The sequence below is a fragment of the Condylura cristata genome, unplaced genomic scaffold (genome assembly GCF_000260355.1).
Source record: "Condylura cristata isolate star-nosed mole 26May11 unplaced genomic scaffold, ConCri1.0 scaffold00009, whole genome shotgun sequence".
NCBI classification, from domain to species: Eukaryota; Metazoa; Chordata; class Mammalia; order Eulipotyphla; family Talpidae; genus Condylura; species Condylura cristata.
The window spans coordinates 36,765,136-36,786,737 of record NW_004567110.1 but is presented as its reverse complement, the minus strand read 5'-3'; the positions used below and the strand labels follow the sequence as shown (position 1 = coordinate 36,786,737).

Genomic DNA, 21,602 nt, shown 5'->3' with positions numbered 1-21,602 from the left:
AAAGGCCCTGGTATCAGAGTCTCAATGTTGAAGGAACAGCATAGAGTTCAGTGTGATTGATGAGGAGTAATTACTGAAGAAAAGTCTTAGGAAATGAGGTTAGATAGGATCACAGAGACAGTGGTAGGTAAAGCTGAAGACTTTTTTATTGAGTGAACTTAAAGTCATCAGGAACTTTGAGTTGGCGAATAACAGTATTTGACTTAAAATTGAAAAGAATACCCATGTATGTGATGTTGGTGGAAGCATGGACATCACTGAGGAGGATATTTCAGTAATAAAAGTGAGAAATGATAGTAATTTTTACCAGTGAGTTAAATTGAAGATTTAACTCAGAGGATTGATAATTTAATTTAGATATGAGAATAAGAGTGAAGTGATGGTTATTACAGAATTGATAGGGTGGAGATGCCATCCATTGGCACAACTATGCTTTCTCTGGCCATCTTTGATTATGTGCAAGAAAAAACAGCATATAGTAAGTATTAGATATAACCAAATCAATCTTTTGTTATGTGAGGTTAGCATATATCAAAAAATATTTCAGTGTGGTAAACCAAAGACTTTATCTGGATAAATAAAAATGTGAGCATGTGTTGGAGTGAAAGAGGATGAGATAGGTGGAAATAACATCATAGAAAAGAGGTCTAGAAATTTGGAGGCCTGATTATTGAGAAGATCGTGAATAGCCAGTAATTATAAGTAAGTGCTAGCGTATAAGCAAGGGGCTGAAATCCTCCAGGAAGGAAAGAAATTAATCAAGCAGTCAGTAGATGATTAAAATGAGGGGTGATAGGTGTTATATTTCATTTCACAAGATTTAAAAGATTTTAGGAAAAATAGAGGGAAATACATTGAATTGGATCCATTGGTATGGAATTGGAGAAGAGAAATATCCTATCATTTCCAAGGCTTTGAAAGAAAAAAATGGCTATCCTAATAGGGTGATAAAAGAAGCATAATCCTCAGGGCAAGGCAGTTTTAAATTTGAGAAAGAAGATGGTGAGAAAATTTAGATAAGAGTGTAGGTGGGTAAAGAACATGAATTTTAGAATATCTGATGATTTCATTAATGAGTGGTCAGGTCAGTCAGATTGTTTTTAAAAAGCTGTAAAATTTTTTGGTTGGGGTTGAGGAATGATCCTGGATCCTGGATTTCTTGTGCTGACTGATATCTAGGAAATCTTCACTTCACCTGGTTTTGTGATTACTGAGATCAAACCATATTACCATCAATTTTCATTTACCACGGCTGTTCCAGGATGGACTGCTAGTATTCTGAAATAGAAAACTAAGAAAATTAGTCCAACTTCAGTCAGTAAATAAAATTCAGATTGGGTGTCACATTAGAAGTCAAGTTTAGGCACATGTGGAAAGAATGACCAGCATGTTAGGGAATGGATGACTCCAGGAATACTGGCTACAGCAATTATTTTCTAATAACTGTGTACATTAGAAACATATGGAAATTTTAAAAAATCCTAACATCCAGGCCTTACACCCAGCCATCTGTGTTTTTAAAAATTCCCCAAATTGATTCCTATAGGCAGCAAAAATCAAGACCATTGTCTTCACAGTATCTCTTAATTCTCTGACATGCAAATTATTGAAAGCATCTGTCATGCCATCATTGCTGATTTTCTCTTAAGTTGGTATCTGTTCAAAACATGACAGTGCCTCATTTTTCAATGGCTTAGCTTGTTATATAAATAGTTGCAGAGCAACACATTCATCAATTACATGGAATGTAGTGTCTGTGAAAGATTTGTAATGTCAAATTATGATCCTTTTGCATTTTGCTGCATATTATTGCTCTATTGCCTTTTATTGCCTTATTTGAAACCATAATTAACCAACAAAGATGTTGACTCAAACAACTGGAGTCAATTGATGGAAGATGCTTTTATTTTAGGGCCTCACTGGTGGTGCAGGGGCTAAGCTTCAGGGCTATCAAGCTATCACCAGCTACTGTGGCATAAGTTCAGTCCCAGGCTGGGAGCTGACCCACAGGGCACAGGACACCTCTCCTGTCTTGCCCATTGCTCCTTTCAGCATTGCATTTCAGTAGATCCACCTGTTCTGTTCCCCATTCTGTCTCCTGTTAATACTCTTTTTTTTTTAAAGATTTATTTTATTTGTACATACAGAACTGGGGTACAGGCCAGAGGCTCAGGGGTGGCGAGAAGCTTCACCAGAGACAGAGTGGGGAGCAGAACAGGCAGATCGACGAAGTACACTGCTGAGGGGAGAAGCGGGCGGGTCAGGAGAGGTCTGCCACGCCATGTGGTCACCTCCGGGGCAGGCGGGAATTGAACTCATGCGGAAGTGGCTTTAGCTTTTCAGTGCAGTGCTTTAACCCACTGTGCCACCAGGGAGGGCCTCCGGTTAATACTCTTAACCAAAGGCCTATATCTCAGTTCTTCTATTCATAAATAAACAAAATAAATATTTTAAAACTATATTTTCATTTTATAATTTTTCCCTACTGAAAAATTTGTGTGTGGAGATGTGTGCAAGAAAGGAACTATCTTTTTCTATCCTTCTATTTTATTTGCTTCATAAAACTTGAAATTTATCTACTTAGTTAAGATCACTAACGATTCACTATCTTTTCCTGCATTAAACCATACAGTAAATATATTAAACCATAAATATGGTAAAACATACCTTTTGATACTTTCAAAGTGAAAATCCCACTGGAAAAAGTTAAACAGGCAAAGCAGACTTTACTTAAATCTATTATAATAGTGGGAGAGACTAGAAGTGAACTCAAGGACAGGAGGACTTCAGAGCATTGGAGTGAGAGGGACACCACAGGCTGTCTGTATTTGCTAAATGGCTTTACCTAAAGGAAAAGTAAAATTTCTTTTATCTTTGTGACAGGAAGTAGTTTGATAATTTGGAGCAAAGTAGCAGTAGAAGTCAGGTTCCCACAGACCCACAAACACTGGGAGATGAGGCTCGGTCTTCCTCGATGCTTACATTTCCAAGAGACGGTTCCCAGATACTAGGGAAGGATCTTCCTGGGTTTTAAAAAAGATTTACATCTCAAAGGGCAAAGATTTTTTTTATATTCATATTTTCTAAAGGAAAGGCTCTAATAAAAAGCAGATTAGGCACCTAGAGTCCTGCAGTCTCTCTGAAGTATATGCAAGTTTGGAGAAGTTTAACTGATTTTGATCAATGCACATCCAATATTAGTTGGTAGGTGAATGAGAGAATACTTTTAAATATTTGCTTCATGTTGGAAAATTGCCAACAGAATTTAGCTTTTAAATGTGTGTTCTTTCTGGAGGCCTGCCTGGTAGCACAAGGGTTAAAGTCAGTGCCATCAAGCTATTGCCAGCTAGTGCAGCCTGATTTCAGTCCCCAGACAGGGAGCTGACCCACATGGCACAGCAGACCTCTCCTGACCTGCCTGTTGCTCCTGTCAGCAGTGTATTTCAGTAGATCTGCCTGTTCTGCTCTCACTCTGTCTCTGGTGAATCCTCTCAACCCCTGCACTGCTGACCTAGACCCCAGTTCTTGTATCATTAAAAAATAAATAAATAAATATTTAAAACTAAATAAATAAATGTGTGTCCTCACTCATAGAGTATGAATGTTTCTATTTTCTTATGTGTGTACCAACATGGTCTTATTTCCAACTTTTATTTTTATTTTGACCATTTGTAAGTGAAGAATGTTATAGCATAAAGTTCTTTTACCAATGAGATTGAACTTTGAAATTATATTTATTGTTCATTTGCAGTTTCTTTGTTTGGAATTGTCATGTTATGGAGTTTTTGTTTTGTTTTTTACTGTTTATATTACTTAAAAAAAACTGCAGTGTTGTTACCCTGTTTAATAGCTCTGAAAATGGGAGAAAAAATCAATAAAATCTACCAAGAACTAACTACAATTTAGGAGCTTGGTTGTTTTTCCCCTTCATATTTCAAAACTCACTTTCCACTGGAATTTTTAGTTATGAATAACATCAACTGTTAAGAGAGAATGTCCGGTTTGAAAATATTTTCATCTTGCCTAAAGGTAAAAGGAAATACTATGCCTTATTTTTAGTGAAATATATAGGTTTACATGTGAATTATATAGGTAGCATACACACATGAAACACATATGTGTAAACATGTAGAACATATAATGTGAAATATGTGTTTAATAAATATATGTATATATGCATACTTTACAGTTCACACTTCTATATATCCCAGAACCCCAAGTTACAAATTCACTAATTGCTCATATTGTATTGCTTTCTTATATTGGTTTTGTGAAGGTTGAGTCACACATATTTTGCTTTACTAAAGAATACAGAGTTTAGAAACCTGAGCTCAACCCCAATAAAATAGCTCCTCATTCAGGTCTCTCTTTTCATATTGTGCTCCTCTCTTGAAAACTGCGAATGTTAATAAATTCCTTTCTAGATTGTTTCATTAAGCTTTCACTTTTTGTGGGAATGAAAAAGGTAAAACAAAGAAAGAAATGGATACTACTTTAAATTTAAAGAGAAAAGCAGAAAATTAATTATGAATGCTGACAAAATCACCAATATGGGAAATTTAATAAAGGAGATAGATACACATGGAGTAGAGAGAGAAGGGGGAAGGGGAAGAAGACAGAGAAAAGGCAAATTTCCATTGTATTAATATGTTTACGGCTGTAATTACAGAATCATATGCAGAATCATCTGTTCATGAATGCCAGTTGCTTGTGTATTCCCTCATTCTCTGGCCTTGTGAGGTTATTCTTCCTTAATATGTAAATAAAATTTGGTTAAGTTTCCATCCTGGGTACTATAAAAATTTCAGCATTTCATCAAACTGTATGCTAATGCTAAGATCTAAGGAATCTCTTGGCCTGTTTTCTCATTTGCCCAGAATTCTGTCTTCTCATGCCCTTTCTATATGTTTGTATAAGCACTTTTCTTTAGGTTCTCCAAATTAATCCTGATCACAAAACTCTTGAATTTAGCACAGATATTCTAAAACCTTCTGGTTAGTACAGCATACAAAACAGTAACAAATTAATTGCTGGAATATTTTATTAGAATATTGGTAACAGTTATGAAATTTCTGACAGTCTGTCATTGCCATTAGACATTAATGTTCTCAGCTCATCTTTTATGATAATTGCTGATACTCAGGATCTGTGCTTTCTAAGAATTCAAAACTGAACTTATTTTTAAAACTGAACTTATTTTTATCCTTTGTTTCTCACATTTTATTTTACATGAAATTCAGTTATCTATTTTTCTTGTTGCGATGTGCATATTATTATTATTATTATTATTTTATCAAAAATAACCTATAGTGTTATTTTCTGAGTAGTTACCCATCCTGGAGAAAAATTACGTGCCTCCTTCAGAAGATACATTGTATGCTTTCTCCCCATGCATAAGAAATTGCAGGGCATATTTTCTGTCTCCATAAGGAGAATAATTTTAGTCTTTCACGTTATACCTTTTAATTTATTTTGGTACCTTTTTCAAAAATAGATACTTATAAAATGTCATCAGCATTTAAGAAGGGTTTAAAGATAATAAATTGACAATTCAGTGTTATTGTAAGTAGTGTGGAAGGAGATAAAAGTGAATTGCGATTAGATAACCAGCTATTGAACTGAAGAATGAAAAATGAGAGATGTCGAAGACAGTTTTTTTCTTTTTATGTGGCAGGCTTTTTCAGTGAATTTTATATGTGACTAGGTTGTGTTGTTCAGGAGTGCTTGCTTATTGTTTTCCTCAATTCCCTATGAGGTTATCAATAGTACACAGCACTTAATTGACATTTAGACTCTTAAGTAAACAGGGAGTTCAACAATTTCTATTAAAAACTTGACTTAAAATTTAATTGTTTTGAAGAAATATGTTGCCAGTGTCTTCTAAAATCTTCTCTTGTATCTTTGAAATCCTGATGATGAGAGCTGGCTCCTGTAAAAAATAAGGAGGACAAAGAGACACCATTTGACATAAGTTTGTCAGCCACCATCACTTGTGTTTGGCAAAGACACAAAAAGAGCTGGGAGGGAAAGCTTTTAATAAAAGATAAATCTGGGATGATATAAATTTTTCTCTGACTGTAGGATGCTGCCTGGGGAAGCGTGAGGCAAGCTATCTAGAATGGGGAGTGGGAATGAACATCTTTTGTGATTGGCTAGGAGGTATATTTCACTTTATCTTGTTGGTGCTGAGTGAGAAGGTAGGGTCATACATCCTGGAAAATGATAATCACAGGCCAAGCTTGATCCATCAGAGCTGGTGACTATAGTGTTGCAGATCAGAGTTTTGTTGTTATGCAATTATCTCTCATTCCCTAAACATTATCAAAGAACCTATCTATATGATATGCTACCTCACAAAGTGTTGACAATATACTGGGCTAGAGAAAATAAACTTCAGAATTTGTTGAGAAGTGGAATTTTGATTTAAAGAAACATTCAGAGTAGTAGAAAGTTTTATTAGAATTGGAGAAGTATAAGAACACAGTATTTCAGAACTGGATAAAAGAGTAATATTGACTACCGACAACATTGGTGATACTTTCCATTGAAGAGATCTTTGAAGAAATCTCTGTAATTGTCAAACTACTTCCTTAGACAAGAGACTTCTGGAAAAAAATTGTGCTAATGAAGATACAGAAATAGGAAATCCATGTTAAAAGAGACAACAAACATATGTTTTTCAGTTTTCAGACGGAGAATGGGAGTAGACTGCTTTTGTTCTCATTTCATTTGGACCATAATCTCTTTGTTCCTCTTAGATACCATTGTCCTGTATTGAAGTCTGCATAATAATGTGAAGTAGTTCTGTTAAATTCATAGTTCTGACTTACAAAAATCAATTTTTCAAGACTGAATGCCCATTCCATTTCAAGATATTTTCTATAAATAGTCTTTTCAACCTGAAGGTCTACCATATGGATTTATGAATTCTTGTATCATTGGGAACTTGATCTTATTTGGTCTTACTGAATGTGGTATGGGCACTTTTGGGGGGGACAGAATCAGTCAGTGAGGTTTGCATGTCTGAAGTGTGGTAATATAAGCTATGTTTTCTTCTCCAGCTGGTACCAGGAGTCTTGGAGCTGATGGGAAGAAACTACTGGGGTAGGGAATCATTGCTAGTTCTGGTGAGTAGTGACAATGTAGGCTCTATCCTCAGGGAGGTGTGGGGTGGGTGGCTTTGGAAGGGTTATAAAGTAGATTTTCATGCCGTTGTGTTCATATGACAGGTATGCCCTCCTTTTTCACTCTATATGTCTTTCCTAAATTTAAGTTGTATTACATTTAAACTCATCCTTACTATCTACTTCTTACTGAATGGAAGTTTCCTACAGAGGTAGAAAATATTGAAGGTTTGGAAATGTCCCTAATGCCAAAGTCAGATCAAAGTGTCCAAAACCAAAATATTCCCAAGTCACTTGAGTATTATCCTAAAAAAGAGTGATTTTAATCACACACAGATATACCAGGATTCATCTTTCCTAGGGCTGTGATATCTTATGCTGTTCACCATATTCATCCTTGGCTTCCTTTGGAAAAGCCCCAGGGTCCTTATATTAATTATTCCATCCAGTTTCTAGAGCTCAGCATGCAAAAATGTAGAATGCTGAGTCACAAAAAAAAAAAAAAGACCCATTAGACCCATTTTACTTATTCCCTAGGGCAGTAGACATCTTTCTCTTGCATTTATTTGAGAGGCACACTCTCAAGAAATGTGTTGGGAAAAATTAAATGTTTTCTAACTTACCTGGTTCTGCCTAAATCTAAAATAATTGGTGGTTGATCTTGCTTTAAGAGAAGTAATCAATAAATCAATCAGGTAATGAGGCTTTTGCAGGGAAACCACATAATACTGTGCAACTAAACAAATATGTAATGTTGATCAGCTTAGTATTGTATTTTGATTTGTTGCCTAATAATGCTTAGAAATGTTGGCCTGGTTACTTTTGTGGAGTAGCAGGAACTGTGATGGAAGGGTTAATTAAATAAACTTAATTTCTATAGGCAACAGTGTGAAAGAAATTGGAAGACTTTATGGATTAATGTGTTGTAAAACTAGAACATTTTAAATTACTTTGTATGGTAGTTTGAGACCACAAAAAAGACTGTGTGAGTGGAAACTATGCGAAGTGATCTTGATAACCCATAGAGAAAGTTATGATTGAACTGTGACAGATAATTATTTGTCAGACATCAAAAATTCCTTTATACAAAGTGGCTAATCTATAAGGAAATTTAAAAAATATAAAGTTAAATTTAGTACAGTGTAATTAAAAATACTAGAAATATTGAGGAATTTAAGTATTTTGTCTTTTTTGCATGATTTATTATAGTTGGAAGAGTATTCATTTTTTGATCATATAGTTTATAATATTGCAATGAACATCATTTTGTTTGGTAAATTATCATATTCCTTTCTCTAAATTTAGATTAGAGTGTAATATTTTATTCACTGCACATTGCCATATCATAAATTATATATGGAAGTTGGAGTTTGGAATATAAGGTCAATGGAAAGTCATTGAAGGCCTATATGTAAGTAGAAAAATTATGTAAGACACTTTACATTTTTATAAAGATATTTGTACAGCATCTTAGGAAATGGAATGGTGTTGGTGAGGGGTAGTGGATTCTGGAGAGGGATTAATTATGGGTAAGATGAGATAAAATAAGAATGAAGGAAAGTTAATAATGCTGTATATTGTCTTAAGCAGTAAAACATACTAACATACCACTAAGAAGGCAGAACTTAACAGGTTTGTGTAGCAAAATGATTATAAGTCTGATGGACTCTTGATTTCTTATGCACCTGGCTTAATTATATGTAAATGTATGTTGCTTCTTGAAACTGCTCTAATGACCAAGTGAAGCCTTAGAAAAAAAGAAAACTGTAAACAGAAGAAAAATGTGTGTTTTTTTTTTTTTAAGAAGGTCTATATAACACAGGTATCTATACATCAGTATACAGGTAACAAAATAAAGCCTGCCTCTACCTCAATAAAGATGAAAGCCAGGAATGGCCAAAATAAAATGAAACCACAGCATTACCTGATGAAAAAGAGAAAGTAGTTTAATCCTTTAAATTGCTGTTACAGATATTAAAAAAATAAAAATAGGAAAAGTTAAAGTAACAAATGAGCAGATGAAAAATACATAGTCAGTAGGTCAATGTAACACATGACAACTCAAAACAGCAAGGAAATATGACATCACAAGAACAAGACAACTCTATAATTCAACCAAAAAAAGACATGGAAAGACTATCAGATAATTAAAGTGGCTGTAATAATTAACCTGAAAGAGAAGAAAATTCAGAAAGGCAAGTCAATAATGATATAAGAAAACTCAGATAAGGTAATAAAATATATAACAGAATTAGAAAAATGAAATCAGTTATAAACTTAACAAAAGAATGTAGAAATTGAAACTTCAAATAAGATTCAGGATGTAAAAATTTCATTAAATGAGATAAGAAACTCCAGAGAAAGCTACGGAAGCAAAATATACTATGAACAATGTCTCTCTCAGGAAAGAGAGAAATGAGATGTAAAATACATATGTATATACATACACATACATACACACACACACACACACACACACAAAATACCCAAATGAACACTACAAGAACTCACCAATTCTATTAGGAATGGAAATATAATGATAATGAGTATCCTAAAAAGAGAAGGAAGGTAGAAGGCGCAGAGACTTTATTAAAAAAAATAAAGGAAAATTTCACAAACCTGGAAGAAAATGGAATATAAATTCAATAACTGAAATTCCCATTATCTAAATGTAACAAGACCAGACCAGATGCACAGTAATAAAACAATCAAGAATTCAAGACAATGAAGAATATTGAAGATGGGTGGGGGAAATGGGTACATTATAAAGGTACTTTCATGAGGTTTTCACGAGACTTTTGAGCAGAAACTTTATGATCCTACAGAATGGAACTACATATTCAAAATATTTAAAGATAAAAATTTCCACAAGAATATCGTATGTGGCAAGACTCTCTTTCAGACATAAGATAGAAATTAAGGACATCCTAGACAATTAAAAGCTGAAAGAATTTGCCAACATTACACCTCTCCTGCAAGAAGTTTAAAAGGTGTGCTATTATCTAAATTTAAGAGTAGAATGCTCACAAAAATTGAATAAGAGGATGAATAAATAGAAGGACCAGAAAACTAAAGACAACATGATAGTAGTAAGCCAGAATATATTAATAATCACTCAGTGTAAATGGACTGGATTCACCAATCAAAAGGCAAAGAGTATATGGATGGACTAAAAAATACAACTCAACTCTTTATGGTGCTTATAAGACACTCATGCTGTAAAGACAAACATAGATTCAAAGTCATGGGATGGAAATTTGTAACCTGTGTCAATGGAAAATTTGAAAAGGCAGGAACCACTGTAACTTATATCAGATAAATTTGACTTCCAGTCAAAAAAGATAAGAGACAAAATAGATGTGATATAAAGATAAAGGCATCAATAAAACAGGTGACCCAAGATGTTAAGTCCTTCCTGGTGATCCAAGATGTTAAATCTTAGCACTATAAAGCTATTCACAGCCACTGCAGCACGAGTTTGATCCCTAGCCAGGGAGGTGACCCACATGGTGCAGCAGACCTCTCTTGTCTTTTCTGCTGTTCCCCTCAGCAGTGTGTTAAAATAAATCCACCTGTTCTCCCCCTTCTATCTCTGGTGAAACCTCTTAACCCCTGCATCTCTGGCTGCAACCCATTCTTATAAACATAAATAAATAAATCTTAAAAAAAAGGAATATATGATAATTATCAATATACATGTACTCAATCTAGAAACAACAAAATATATAAATATTAACAGACCTAAAGGAAGACACTGACAAGACCAAAGTAATAATAGGAGAATTTTAACACTCCACTTATATCAATGGACAGATCATCCAGACAGAGAATCACCAAGAAAATAATGACCTTAAATTACAAGTTGAACTAGATGGGCTTAGTAATTTATTGAACACGCTATCCCAGAAATAACAGAATCCTTTTGAAATACTCATGGAACAAGCTCAAGAATAGAGCTTATGTTGGGCTACAAAGCAAATCTTTATAAGATTTTAGTCACATCAAGTAACTTTTCTTATCATGATGGTATGTAACAAGAAACCAACTGAAAGAATGAAAGGGAAAATACAAATTCATGGAGGTTAAAGAACATGACACTGAGTAATTATTGGCTTAATAAAGAAATCACTGGGGTTGTAGTGGTGGGGGGAACACGAAATGAATGAAAGCAAAACCATGACATATCAGAACCTAAAGTATAGGGCACAGGCAATACCATGAGGAAAATTTAAAACAATACAGACTACTCAGGATATAACAATCACAAATAAAATGTCTAAGCTTGCACTTAAAAGAACTAACAAAAGAAGAAAAGTATATCCAATGTCTGTAGCCTGAAGAGCATAATAAAAATGAGAGCAGAAATTAATGAAATAGAGATTAAAACAAACAACAACAAAAACAAACCAACCAAAAGACCAGTGAAACCAAAAGCTGTTTTTTAAAAAGATTATCAGAATAGACAAAGTGACAGAGAAAAATCACAAATCAATAAAATCAAACAAAAGAGAAGTCCCAGCTAATTAATACAGAAATGCAAAGGAACCTAAGATGAACAGTATATGGCAACACATTGGATAACCTAGGAGAAATAAACAAATTCTTTTTTTTTTTTTAAGATTTACTTATTTATTCATATAGAACTGAGGTACAGGCCAGAGATGCGGAGGGTGAGAGGATTCACCAGAGACAGTGGGGAGCAGAAGAGGCAGATCGACGAAGTACACTGCTGAGGGGAGCAGCGGGCGGGTCAGGAGAGGTGTGCAAGCACCATGGCAGGCGGGGATCCAACTCATGCAGAAGTGGCTTAAGCTTCTTAGTGCTGTGCTTTAACCAGCTGCGCCACCAGGGAGGGCCCGAAATAAACAAATTCTTAATATCTGGCTTTGGCACAATGGAGAAGTGAAGTCAGCATACGTGGCCATCTAATGGTAAAGCATACTTGGAAAACAGGAGATAGCATCTGAGGGAGGCTGCATGTCTATAAAGAACACTGATAGGAGATAGGCTGCTGATGAGGTCCCTTAAATGTCTTCGAGGCAGTGAGCATTCATAAGGATGTTGGAGAAGAGTAATGAAAATACTGGCCAGAAATTTGTACTGGACCCAAAGGGTTCCCAGAAATAATTTGGGAGACTTTGAGATGGAGACTTTTATGGCCTATGGTTGTGTAGGTGGGACTCCATAAACCTGAGTTTGAATAGTAATTATCATACCATTTTATCTTTACTAATACACTGTTGTATTGGTGAACATTCAGAGTATATTTTCATTTATAATAATAAATCACTCTCGATATGTGTCTCTTTTCAATTAAACTGCAATATGACTGAGGATTGATAGACTGCCATACTGATGTTTCTGTCATTGTAATAGTATAGCACCTGACACTTAATAGAAGAAAAATAGATAATGTTAGGTCAATGAGTACCTAAATGAATTAATCATCAATACAACATGAGTTTTATTCTAATTTATACAATGCAGTTTCGAGAAAATGTGCTATCACATACCTTGCTTAAAATAAACTGAGTTAAAATTTAGTAAAAAGAGCTGCTTTATAAATAGTAAAAAACATTTCCAGATAACATTTAATAGCTTTACAAGTGTATTTTAATGAACTTTAAGATATAGCTTCCCCTGTAATTGCTGACAACTGTGCTCTTGTAGGTTGAAGATCATGCATGCTTATCAGAGGTTCTATTGACTTATACTCTTTCTGTTTATTGACTACATAATTACTTTTCCAAGATAGCTAATCAGGGAGAGATGTAGGTATTTAGGAGTCTTCCATTAAACCATGCTAAGAAATTTAAAACAGAAATGTGTGACTTGAAACTAAAGATTAACCCTGAAGAGCACTGGAAGACCACAAATATAACACAATAGACATCATGTATAAAATAGTTACAATTTAATACTTTTAGTCCCCTCCTCAAAATAAGACATTTTCTTTTTCATTCATAAGATAGGAAAGGTATCATGTGTAAACATCTATTTCCATCTGAACCATACACTAGAGGAGGTACATGCTACATTGCTGGGATATATATATGTATGTGCATAAAACATTTCATTATCTTGTTTGTCTTTGTATTATATATGTATTGACAAAATGTAAAATTCATAATTCCTGTTTTATGTTTCAACAATATATTTTTACATCCTAATCAATTTTATATTTCTGTTCAGCTCTTTAATGATATAATATGATCTTTGTGAAATCCTCTATCTAGCAATTCTTTAAAATACCTTCTTCAGAAAATGAGTTTTAAAATCAGTCCAAAATCATAAGCACTTTTAAATATTTTTCTGTCTATGTGAAATGAAAACTCAGAAATTGTTTATATTATATTTTAAAACCTAACTTTTAAGATTTTACTTTTCTCACAAGTACAGATTATAAAAGTCCTAGCATTATTTTGCTTTTTCAACATAATTGTACATTTTTACTGGACAGTTTGATGCTTTATTTTTCTTCTTTTTACTTTAATTTCTTTTTTTTTTTTTTTTACATCATTTCTTTCCCTTCAGGTATGGTACCTGTAACTCTCCACCACTGTATTCCCTGTGAACTATCACCAGAGTCCCTCGTGTTCTTTCCATTCCTCTTTTGACTTTTCTCCCTCTCTCCTTTGATGTTTGCCTCCGGCCTCTGGTAAGCTTCACAACATGTCTTTTTTGTGACCCTTTGTTCAGTTTTCATATGCTTTAAGTGAAAACATTTGATATGCTTTTCTTTATCCTTCTGACTCACTTCGATTAGCATAATCCCTTCCACTCCATCCATATTGCTGAAAATGATGAGTTTATTATTTTTGATTGTAGTAGTCCATTGTGTGTATATACCCTGTCTTCTTGATCCACTCATCCATTTTGGGGGATTTAGATTGTTTCCATATGTTAGATATGGTAAGTAGTGCTTCAGTAAGGAGTGTAGGTTTACTTTTGAATCAGTGTTAGTCCTTTGGGTAGATTCCTAGTCATGGAATTGCTGGATCATAAGGTATTTCTATTTTTAGTGATTTAGGGTTCTCTACACAGCTATCCAGAGTGGCTTGACTAATTTGTATTCCTACCAGCAGTGTAAGAGGGTACTTTTCCACCTACATCCTAGCCAGCATTTGTTGCTAGTTTTTCTAAGATGGGCCATTCTCACTGGTGTGAGGGTTTTTATTTGCTTTTCCCTGATAATGATTGTTGAACATTTTTTCATATGCCTGTTGGGCCATTAATGTTTCTTTTTCAGAGGAATGTCTTTTCACCTTTTCTGCTCTTTTCTTGACTTTGTTATTTGTTTTTGTTGAGTTGTGTAAACTCTATGTAGATTTTTATATCAGTCCCTTATCAGTTATGTTGTATGCAAATATTTTCGACCATTCCATAGAATCTATCTTTCTTTTGGTTAATGTCTCTTTTGCTGTAGAGAAACATTTTAGTTTAATGTAATTGATGCCATATTCTTTTTTTTTTTTTTTAAGATTTATTTATTTATCCATACAGAACGCGGTACAGGCTAGAGGTGGCCAGAGGATTCACCAGAGACAGAGTAGGGAGCAGAACAGGCAGATCCTTGAAGTACACTGCTGAGGGGAGCAGCGGGCGGGCCATGAGAGGTTTGCCTGCCATGTGGATCACCTCTGGGGCAGGCGGAGAATCAAACTCAAGCTGAAGTGGCGTTAGCCTCTCAGTGCTGTGCTTTAACCCGCTGCGCCACCAAGGAGGACCCATGATGCCTTATTCTTTTTAATGTTAAAGTTTGTCTCAATAAATCAGAATTGATAGTATTATGTAATAAAGATCAGAGTTAATGGATTTGGATAATTTGATGGTGAACTATGTACACTGAGATAAGACCATTGTCAAGCATTCTAGAATTTATTTGACTTATTCTAAGTTTACTACATTTTCTGATTTCAGAATTTTTAGATAGTATTGATGCAACTTTTTGTTTTCAAGTCACATTATTTTTTTCATTAAAATGGTGGGACCACAGCATTGTAAGCTGCCTTTGGCCACTTCAGTGCTAGTTTGATCCCCACCCTCAAGGTGACTCATATGGCATGGCAGACATCCCCTGTCTCATCTGCTGCTCCCCTCAGCAGTGTGCTTCATCAGTCTGCCTGTTCTGTTCCCCACTCTATTTCTGGTGAATTCTCTCACAACTTCTGACCCTGTGGCCTGTAAATCCAGTTCTGTATGCATAAATAAATAAACCCTTAAAAAAATAAAAGTACTTGTCATATGAATTTTGGGAACAGAAACTACAGACTGATTTGTGTAAAGTACTTACACCTAACAGAATGAGAAATTGAAATGATAAAGTAGAAGATAGCTTTAGTTTTTTTCTGTTTTAAGTCTAAAACTTAGGAAGTACAGACCCCTTGCATGAAAAGAAAATGTGACTCATTTATTAATTCCTTCAAGCATTTAAACAATATTTGTCAAACACATAATATTTGCTTCTCTGAAAATTGGATCTGTTTCAGAGTAAGTTCATTCAAAATTTCTTAAGATGGGGTAATAAAAACATATATACCTCTAGGTTTAATTAGTTCTTTCTTTTTATAATTCATCTTGCCATATAACTAATATTTATCAGCAACATATGCTCACTTAAAGAAAATAATACATTTAGCAGTTGGGAAGATGAAAGCACATAATTATTTATAAAATGTGAATGAGATTTACTTTTGTAGACTAAATAGGGGATAGTTTGAGAAATATCTGTATTTTTTCCAAAGGAAACAGAAAGTGTATGACAAATAAGGAGATTAAAAAAAAAGACATTTTCCAATTTCCTTGGATTGTAACTTTTTATTATATTATGTATTGATGATTTAGTAAAAAGTTAAATTCATAATTTTCAATCTGTCACACAGTTTATTAAAAAGTTTATATTCATCTTTTAACCTCATTCCAAATTTCTTTCAATTAATAGTAAGGAAACCAAGCTGGTTGGCAATTGATTATAACAGTGAGCATTTAGTCCAGGAAGTTACATTGTCTCCTTTACTGAAATAGTCAACCCAGGGGGATGATTTGGATTGGATTACCAGCTGAGGTTAAAGTAAAATATTAATATGAAATGAAGGATGCCTTTCTACAGTCTGTAAAGGAAGAAGGCAGAAACAAAAGAACATGCAGCTCCCATGTCAGAAGGCAAAAAGATTTTCAGAAATTAGTAACCTAATGCAAACATCACCCCAGTGGGTTCAAAATAAACAATAGTTAGCTATTTGCACTCCGTCCAACTATAAGGGACTGATCACAAATTTCTACAAAGAATTCATATGATTCAACAAAAGCAAAATAAGCAATCCAGTCAAGCAAACAATGGACAGAAGAGCTAAAAAGACTCTTTCCAAAGAGAAAATGTAAATGACCAACAGGTATATGGAAAAAAGTCAATATCTCTTATCATCAAGGAAATGCAAATCAAAACTGTTACGCCAGTGAGAACAGCACACATTTAAAAAAAAAAGGCAACAACAAATGTTGTTGAGGAGGTGAACTCTCCTACACTGCTGGTAGGAATGCAAACTGATCCAGTCACTATGGAAAGTTGTGTGGAAGTCCCTCAAACTACTGAAAATGGAGCTTCCATTATGACCCAGCCTTTCTACTCCTAGGAATCTACCCAAAGGACAGAAAGACATTAATTCAAAAGAATATTTTACCTCATTATTGAAGCACTATTTACAATAGATAAGATATGGAAACAGCCCATATGCCCAAATATATATGACTGCACCAAGAATATGAGGTATATATACACAAGGAATACTACTCATCAATCAAAAAATAAATTAATGCAACATGGATGAAACTGGATGGTGTTATATGCAGTCAAATAAGTCAGAAGAAAAATAAAAATATGGGATGGTTTCATTTATAGGGAACAAGTAAGAGATCAGGAGAAAAATAATAACAGTAAAACAAAGCAAAATTAACAAGTAACTAAATTGGAGACATTCTGCAGAAGAGTTGGAGGATATAAGGGATTATGGCAATGTTGAATGGATGAATTGGTGGTAGGAGTTCTAAGGAGACTATACCCAAGAGGAAAAAGAAAACACTTACAGAAATAAACAATGATGTAAAATATGTATAAATAAATTATATTAAAAAATAAAAGCTTTTAGTTCATTATATGCTGAGTGGATATGGAAAGAATGACAAGTTTTATTTTTATCTCACACTAAATATGTTAGAAAGTCTGGATCAACTGCTTCAGAAGTAGCAACTAAAGCTTGAGGTCACCCATGATCCGGAGATTCAAGTTGCAACTAGTAGGGGCATTGTTCTTCCTATGAGTGAGGAAAATCATAAAAATTTCTCTTGGAAGTTCTGTACATATATAGAGGAGTAGATGTGCCTTTCTTCCTTTCCTTTTGATACAGGTACTTAGGGATACTCATCATCTTGTTCTATACTGTAGTAAATCTATCTGTCAATGAGCCCATCTGGGCAGGTTTATTTATATATTTATTTATTAGGATAAATGTATTTATTTATTTATTTATCTATTTTTAAAGATTTATTTATTTGTGCATACATGGTGTACAGTGCAGAGATGCGGGTGGTGAGAGGCTTCACCAGAGACAGAGCGGGGAGCAGAACAGGCAGATCGATGAAGTACACTGCTGAGGGGAGCAGCGGGTGGGTCAGGAGAGGTCTGCCGCGCCATGTGGTCACCTCCGGGGCAGGTGGGAATCGAACTCATGCGGAAGCGGCTTTAGATTCTCAGTGCTGTGCTTTAACCCGCTGCGCCACCAGGGAGGGCCATTTATTTATTTTTAACTGAGGTAATATTGAAGGTGTCCCTATAGATATTGCCACCATAACACACTCACCATCACCCGTATTCCACCATCGTAAACCATTGTGCTTCCTTCCCTCTTTCTTCTTAACCCTCTGCAACAACAAGGGGTCAACAAAAAAACAAGGGGTCCTCTCCTTGTTTTTTCATCTCTGTAGTCAGCTAGCAAGGGTTAGTTTTTCACCTTGTCTTTACCTCACTTTTTATTTTGTTACTTTATATAACACATATTAATGGCATAATCTGGTATTTATCTTCCTCCTCTAAATTATTTCATGTAGCCTAATTCCTCCAATGGTCAGCCTTAAAAAACCTAGGAAAATGCAAAAAAAAAAAAAAAAATTAGTGTTTGCCAATATAAGAACTTAGGGCACAAATTGAGTATTACACTGTATAAAACAGAAAAATGAAGCAGGAGTAGTTTCCTTCCTTTCCCAGCTTATATGGTTTTATGGCTTTATCCTTTCTAGCCAAATTTTTAAACATGCACAAGAATTAGGTAGTGTTATTTAAATTAACAATTAGAACAAATATTTCCTTTCTCATTCTGAAAATCACCCAAAGCAGGCCCTCCCTGGTGGCACAGTGGGTTAAAACACAGCACTCAGTAGCTAAATCCACTTAAACATGAGTTCGATCCCCACCCCGGAGGTGATCACATGGTGTGGCAGACCTCTCCTGGCCTGCCCTCACCTCCCCTCAGCAGTGTACTTTGTCATTTGGCCTGTTCTGCTTCCCAATCTGACTGGTGAATCCTTTCACCGCCCTTGCACCTCTGGCCTATACCCAAGTTCTGTATGCATAAATAAATAAACATCTTTAAAAACAAAAATCACCCAAAGCTAGAAGTACAATAAAAAATTTATTGATGACAATAAGTTGGAAAGTCTACCAACCACAGGGAGAGGGAGAAGAGACCTTGGAAGAAAAATGACCTTGGGAGAAAAACGAGTGAGAAACCTGACAGCTGTGCACCTCAGAAAGCCCATCAAGTTTACTTTTCAAAGCTGTGGGGCACAACCTAAGATAATAAAACATATCTTTATTTGAAGAACTAGAAGGCAGGGATTGAGTCAGGAACTTCCCAGAATATAAGGTGTTTTCCACAGACAGGGCAGAAATAAATTTAAGGCTATGCACCTAAACCATGTTTTTAAGAAGTCTTGTCTCCCACACAGGGCAATAGGAAGAACTTGGGTTGTTGGGAAAAAATAATCTCAGCTCATAAAACCGTGGGTCAGAAAAAAAAAAATTCACTTATCTTGGGTCATAATTGTGATCTCTCCTAAGCATAAACTACAAATAAATAGATCATCAATGAGAAACTCAGAAACCTGAAGGATGAATCATCAAGAAGCTACCAACAAAAATGCCTATAAAAAGCTCTGTTTAAAAAACATAAGGAAATTAATATAAGAGGCTAAAAATAATCCCAAATTAAATGAGGACACATTACAGTTAAAACTTTTGCCCATTGTGCAAAAATTTAAAGTCTTATGCATCTGAGAATCTACAATACTCTTTCTTTCCTCCCAGGTTTTTGTCATGCCATTGATTGGCTGGATACTGTTATTTTCAAGGTCTCTTCATAAAATGGCCAACAGAAGGTTTTAGCAAATAGCCAAATGGTCCTTAAATTGTTATCTGCAATGCCAAGTAATGCCACCCAAAATAATGAAGAAATCACTCTACTCTTCAGATATCTTATAGATGCCAGAAACCATAACAGTTGTTAGAGGCTGATGATTGTATTATCTGTGGATTTTAATAATTCATCCCAATTTCAGAGATGTGAAAAAAATGTGCATCTTAAAATTGACAGGCTATATTAAAACGAACTTTCATAATGAAGACAAACATCTGTGATATAAATAAATAATAGTGGTTAAGTATAACTATGAAAAGGAAGGTAATGTTATATTTGATCACAAATCAAAGCCCAATTTTGTTCTTTCAAAAACAGAGATTTCTGTAATAGGGTGTTACTTAAAGATTGATAATATAAACTTAATAATAAAAACATGATAAAACATACAAAACAAATTCCAATAAGCATGTATCAAGTATGACTGGAATATCACAAATTATTGAATCAAGAACAAGGACTGCTAATTGAAATAGAAGTATAATTTTAAGGTCTGTATAATCTGATGAAGGTATAGCAATTATAGTTATTTTATATACAATAAATATTGCATAAACATCCATATGCAAAAATATTAGGAAATAGAATAATGTAGTACAAAATCACACCGTTAGTAGATAAATAAAGAATATCTAGGTAATGTTACTAAATAGGTGTATCAACTTACAGTTGCTGCTGTAAACTAAAAAGATCAACTTTACCTTCATTTTAATAGTATCAGAGAAAAATTATTGGGAATTTATTATAAAGGCAATCACAAAGGAGTAGTGCAGAAAGCATTTTCTAATAATAATATAACAAAATAATAGATTAATAACAACATTTAAAAATGAGCTTGATCATTTAGGTTTCATGCACTTAGAAAATTTAATTTTTGATAGAGGGGATTGTTCTAAGAAATGATTGCAAACAATTATTTACATTACATATAATCTTGGGGTGTAATTTCATACCTCCAGATGTGCACAATGCCTCTCCCACTTCCACAAAGTGTAATTACCAAAACTTCACCACCTACCCCTTCTTTTTTCACTCCCATTTCTTCTGACAGTCAGTGTAGTTTTCATGGTCTCAGAACTATTTTTGCTGTGCTTTGTCAGTTTGCTTTCTTGGGTTATTTATATTCATTCCAGAAATGAGTGAAACCATTTTATAATTCTCACTTTCTGATGCATTTTACCTAGCTTAATCATTGCAAAATCCATCCATATTGTCCTAAATACACTGTTTCATCCATTTATATAACTGAGTAATATTTCAACTGACTTTATATGCCATAATTTCTTTATTTGGTTGTTGATTGATGGGCATTTGATGGGTATTACATGAATAGCATGGCTAATATGAATAATGCTGCAAGGAACATAGGAGAACATGAGTCTTTTTGATTAGTGATTTTCACATATGATATTTCATATTCTTTGGGTCAATACCCAGCAGTGGTATTACTGGATCATATTATATTTTCATGTTTAATTTTTTTGAAGAAACTCCATAATATTTTCCAAATCTCCATAATATGTTTCAAATGTCATTCCCATTAACAGTGGGTGAATGTTCCTTTTTCCCCATCTTGCCACCACTTGTTGTTTCAAGTTGTAATGATATAGGTCCTTCTACACACAAGTGAGGTTATAACTCAGTGCAATTTTGATTTGCATTTCCCTTATAATAAGTGATGCTAAGTGTTTGTTTTTTCATACGTTCATAGGTCATTTGAATGTCTTCTTTTGAGAAGTGTCTGTCTACTTAGTCATTTAACAGGCTTTGTTGAGTGATTTGTTTTTATTTTTGAGCTGTATAAGTAGTTTCTATATTTTGGAATTTAACCCTGTGTTAATGTCTTAAGAATGTGACATGCAGATATTTTTGCCTCGTCCACTGGTTGCCTTTCTGATTTTGTGGTGGTTTTTTTTGTGGTACAAAAGTTTTTGAGTTTGATGTAGTATTCTTTGTTTATTTATTTTTTTTAAAGATTTATTTATTTATTCATACAGAACTGGGGTACAGG

At 34.3% G+C, this 21,602-nt stretch overlaps 1 protein-coding gene across 11 annotated transcripts in view; it reads left to right on the top strand.

Moving 5' to 3' along the window:
* Positions 1-21,602, top strand: part of RALYL (RALY RNA binding protein-like) — a 580,783-nt gene that overhangs the window by 90,141 nt on the left and 469,040 nt on the right. For 6 of the 11 annotated variants that reach the window (XM_012722964.1, XM_012722958.1, XM_012722955.1 and 3 more), the window contains one exon: positions 7,062-7,127. The exons of the other annotated variants lie outside the window; for them this stretch is intronic. The gene's annotated coding sequence lies outside the window, so the exon portion shown is untranslated. The remainder of the gene's footprint in view (positions 1-7,061; positions 7,128-21,602) is intronic. 11 annotated transcript variants of the gene reach the window in all.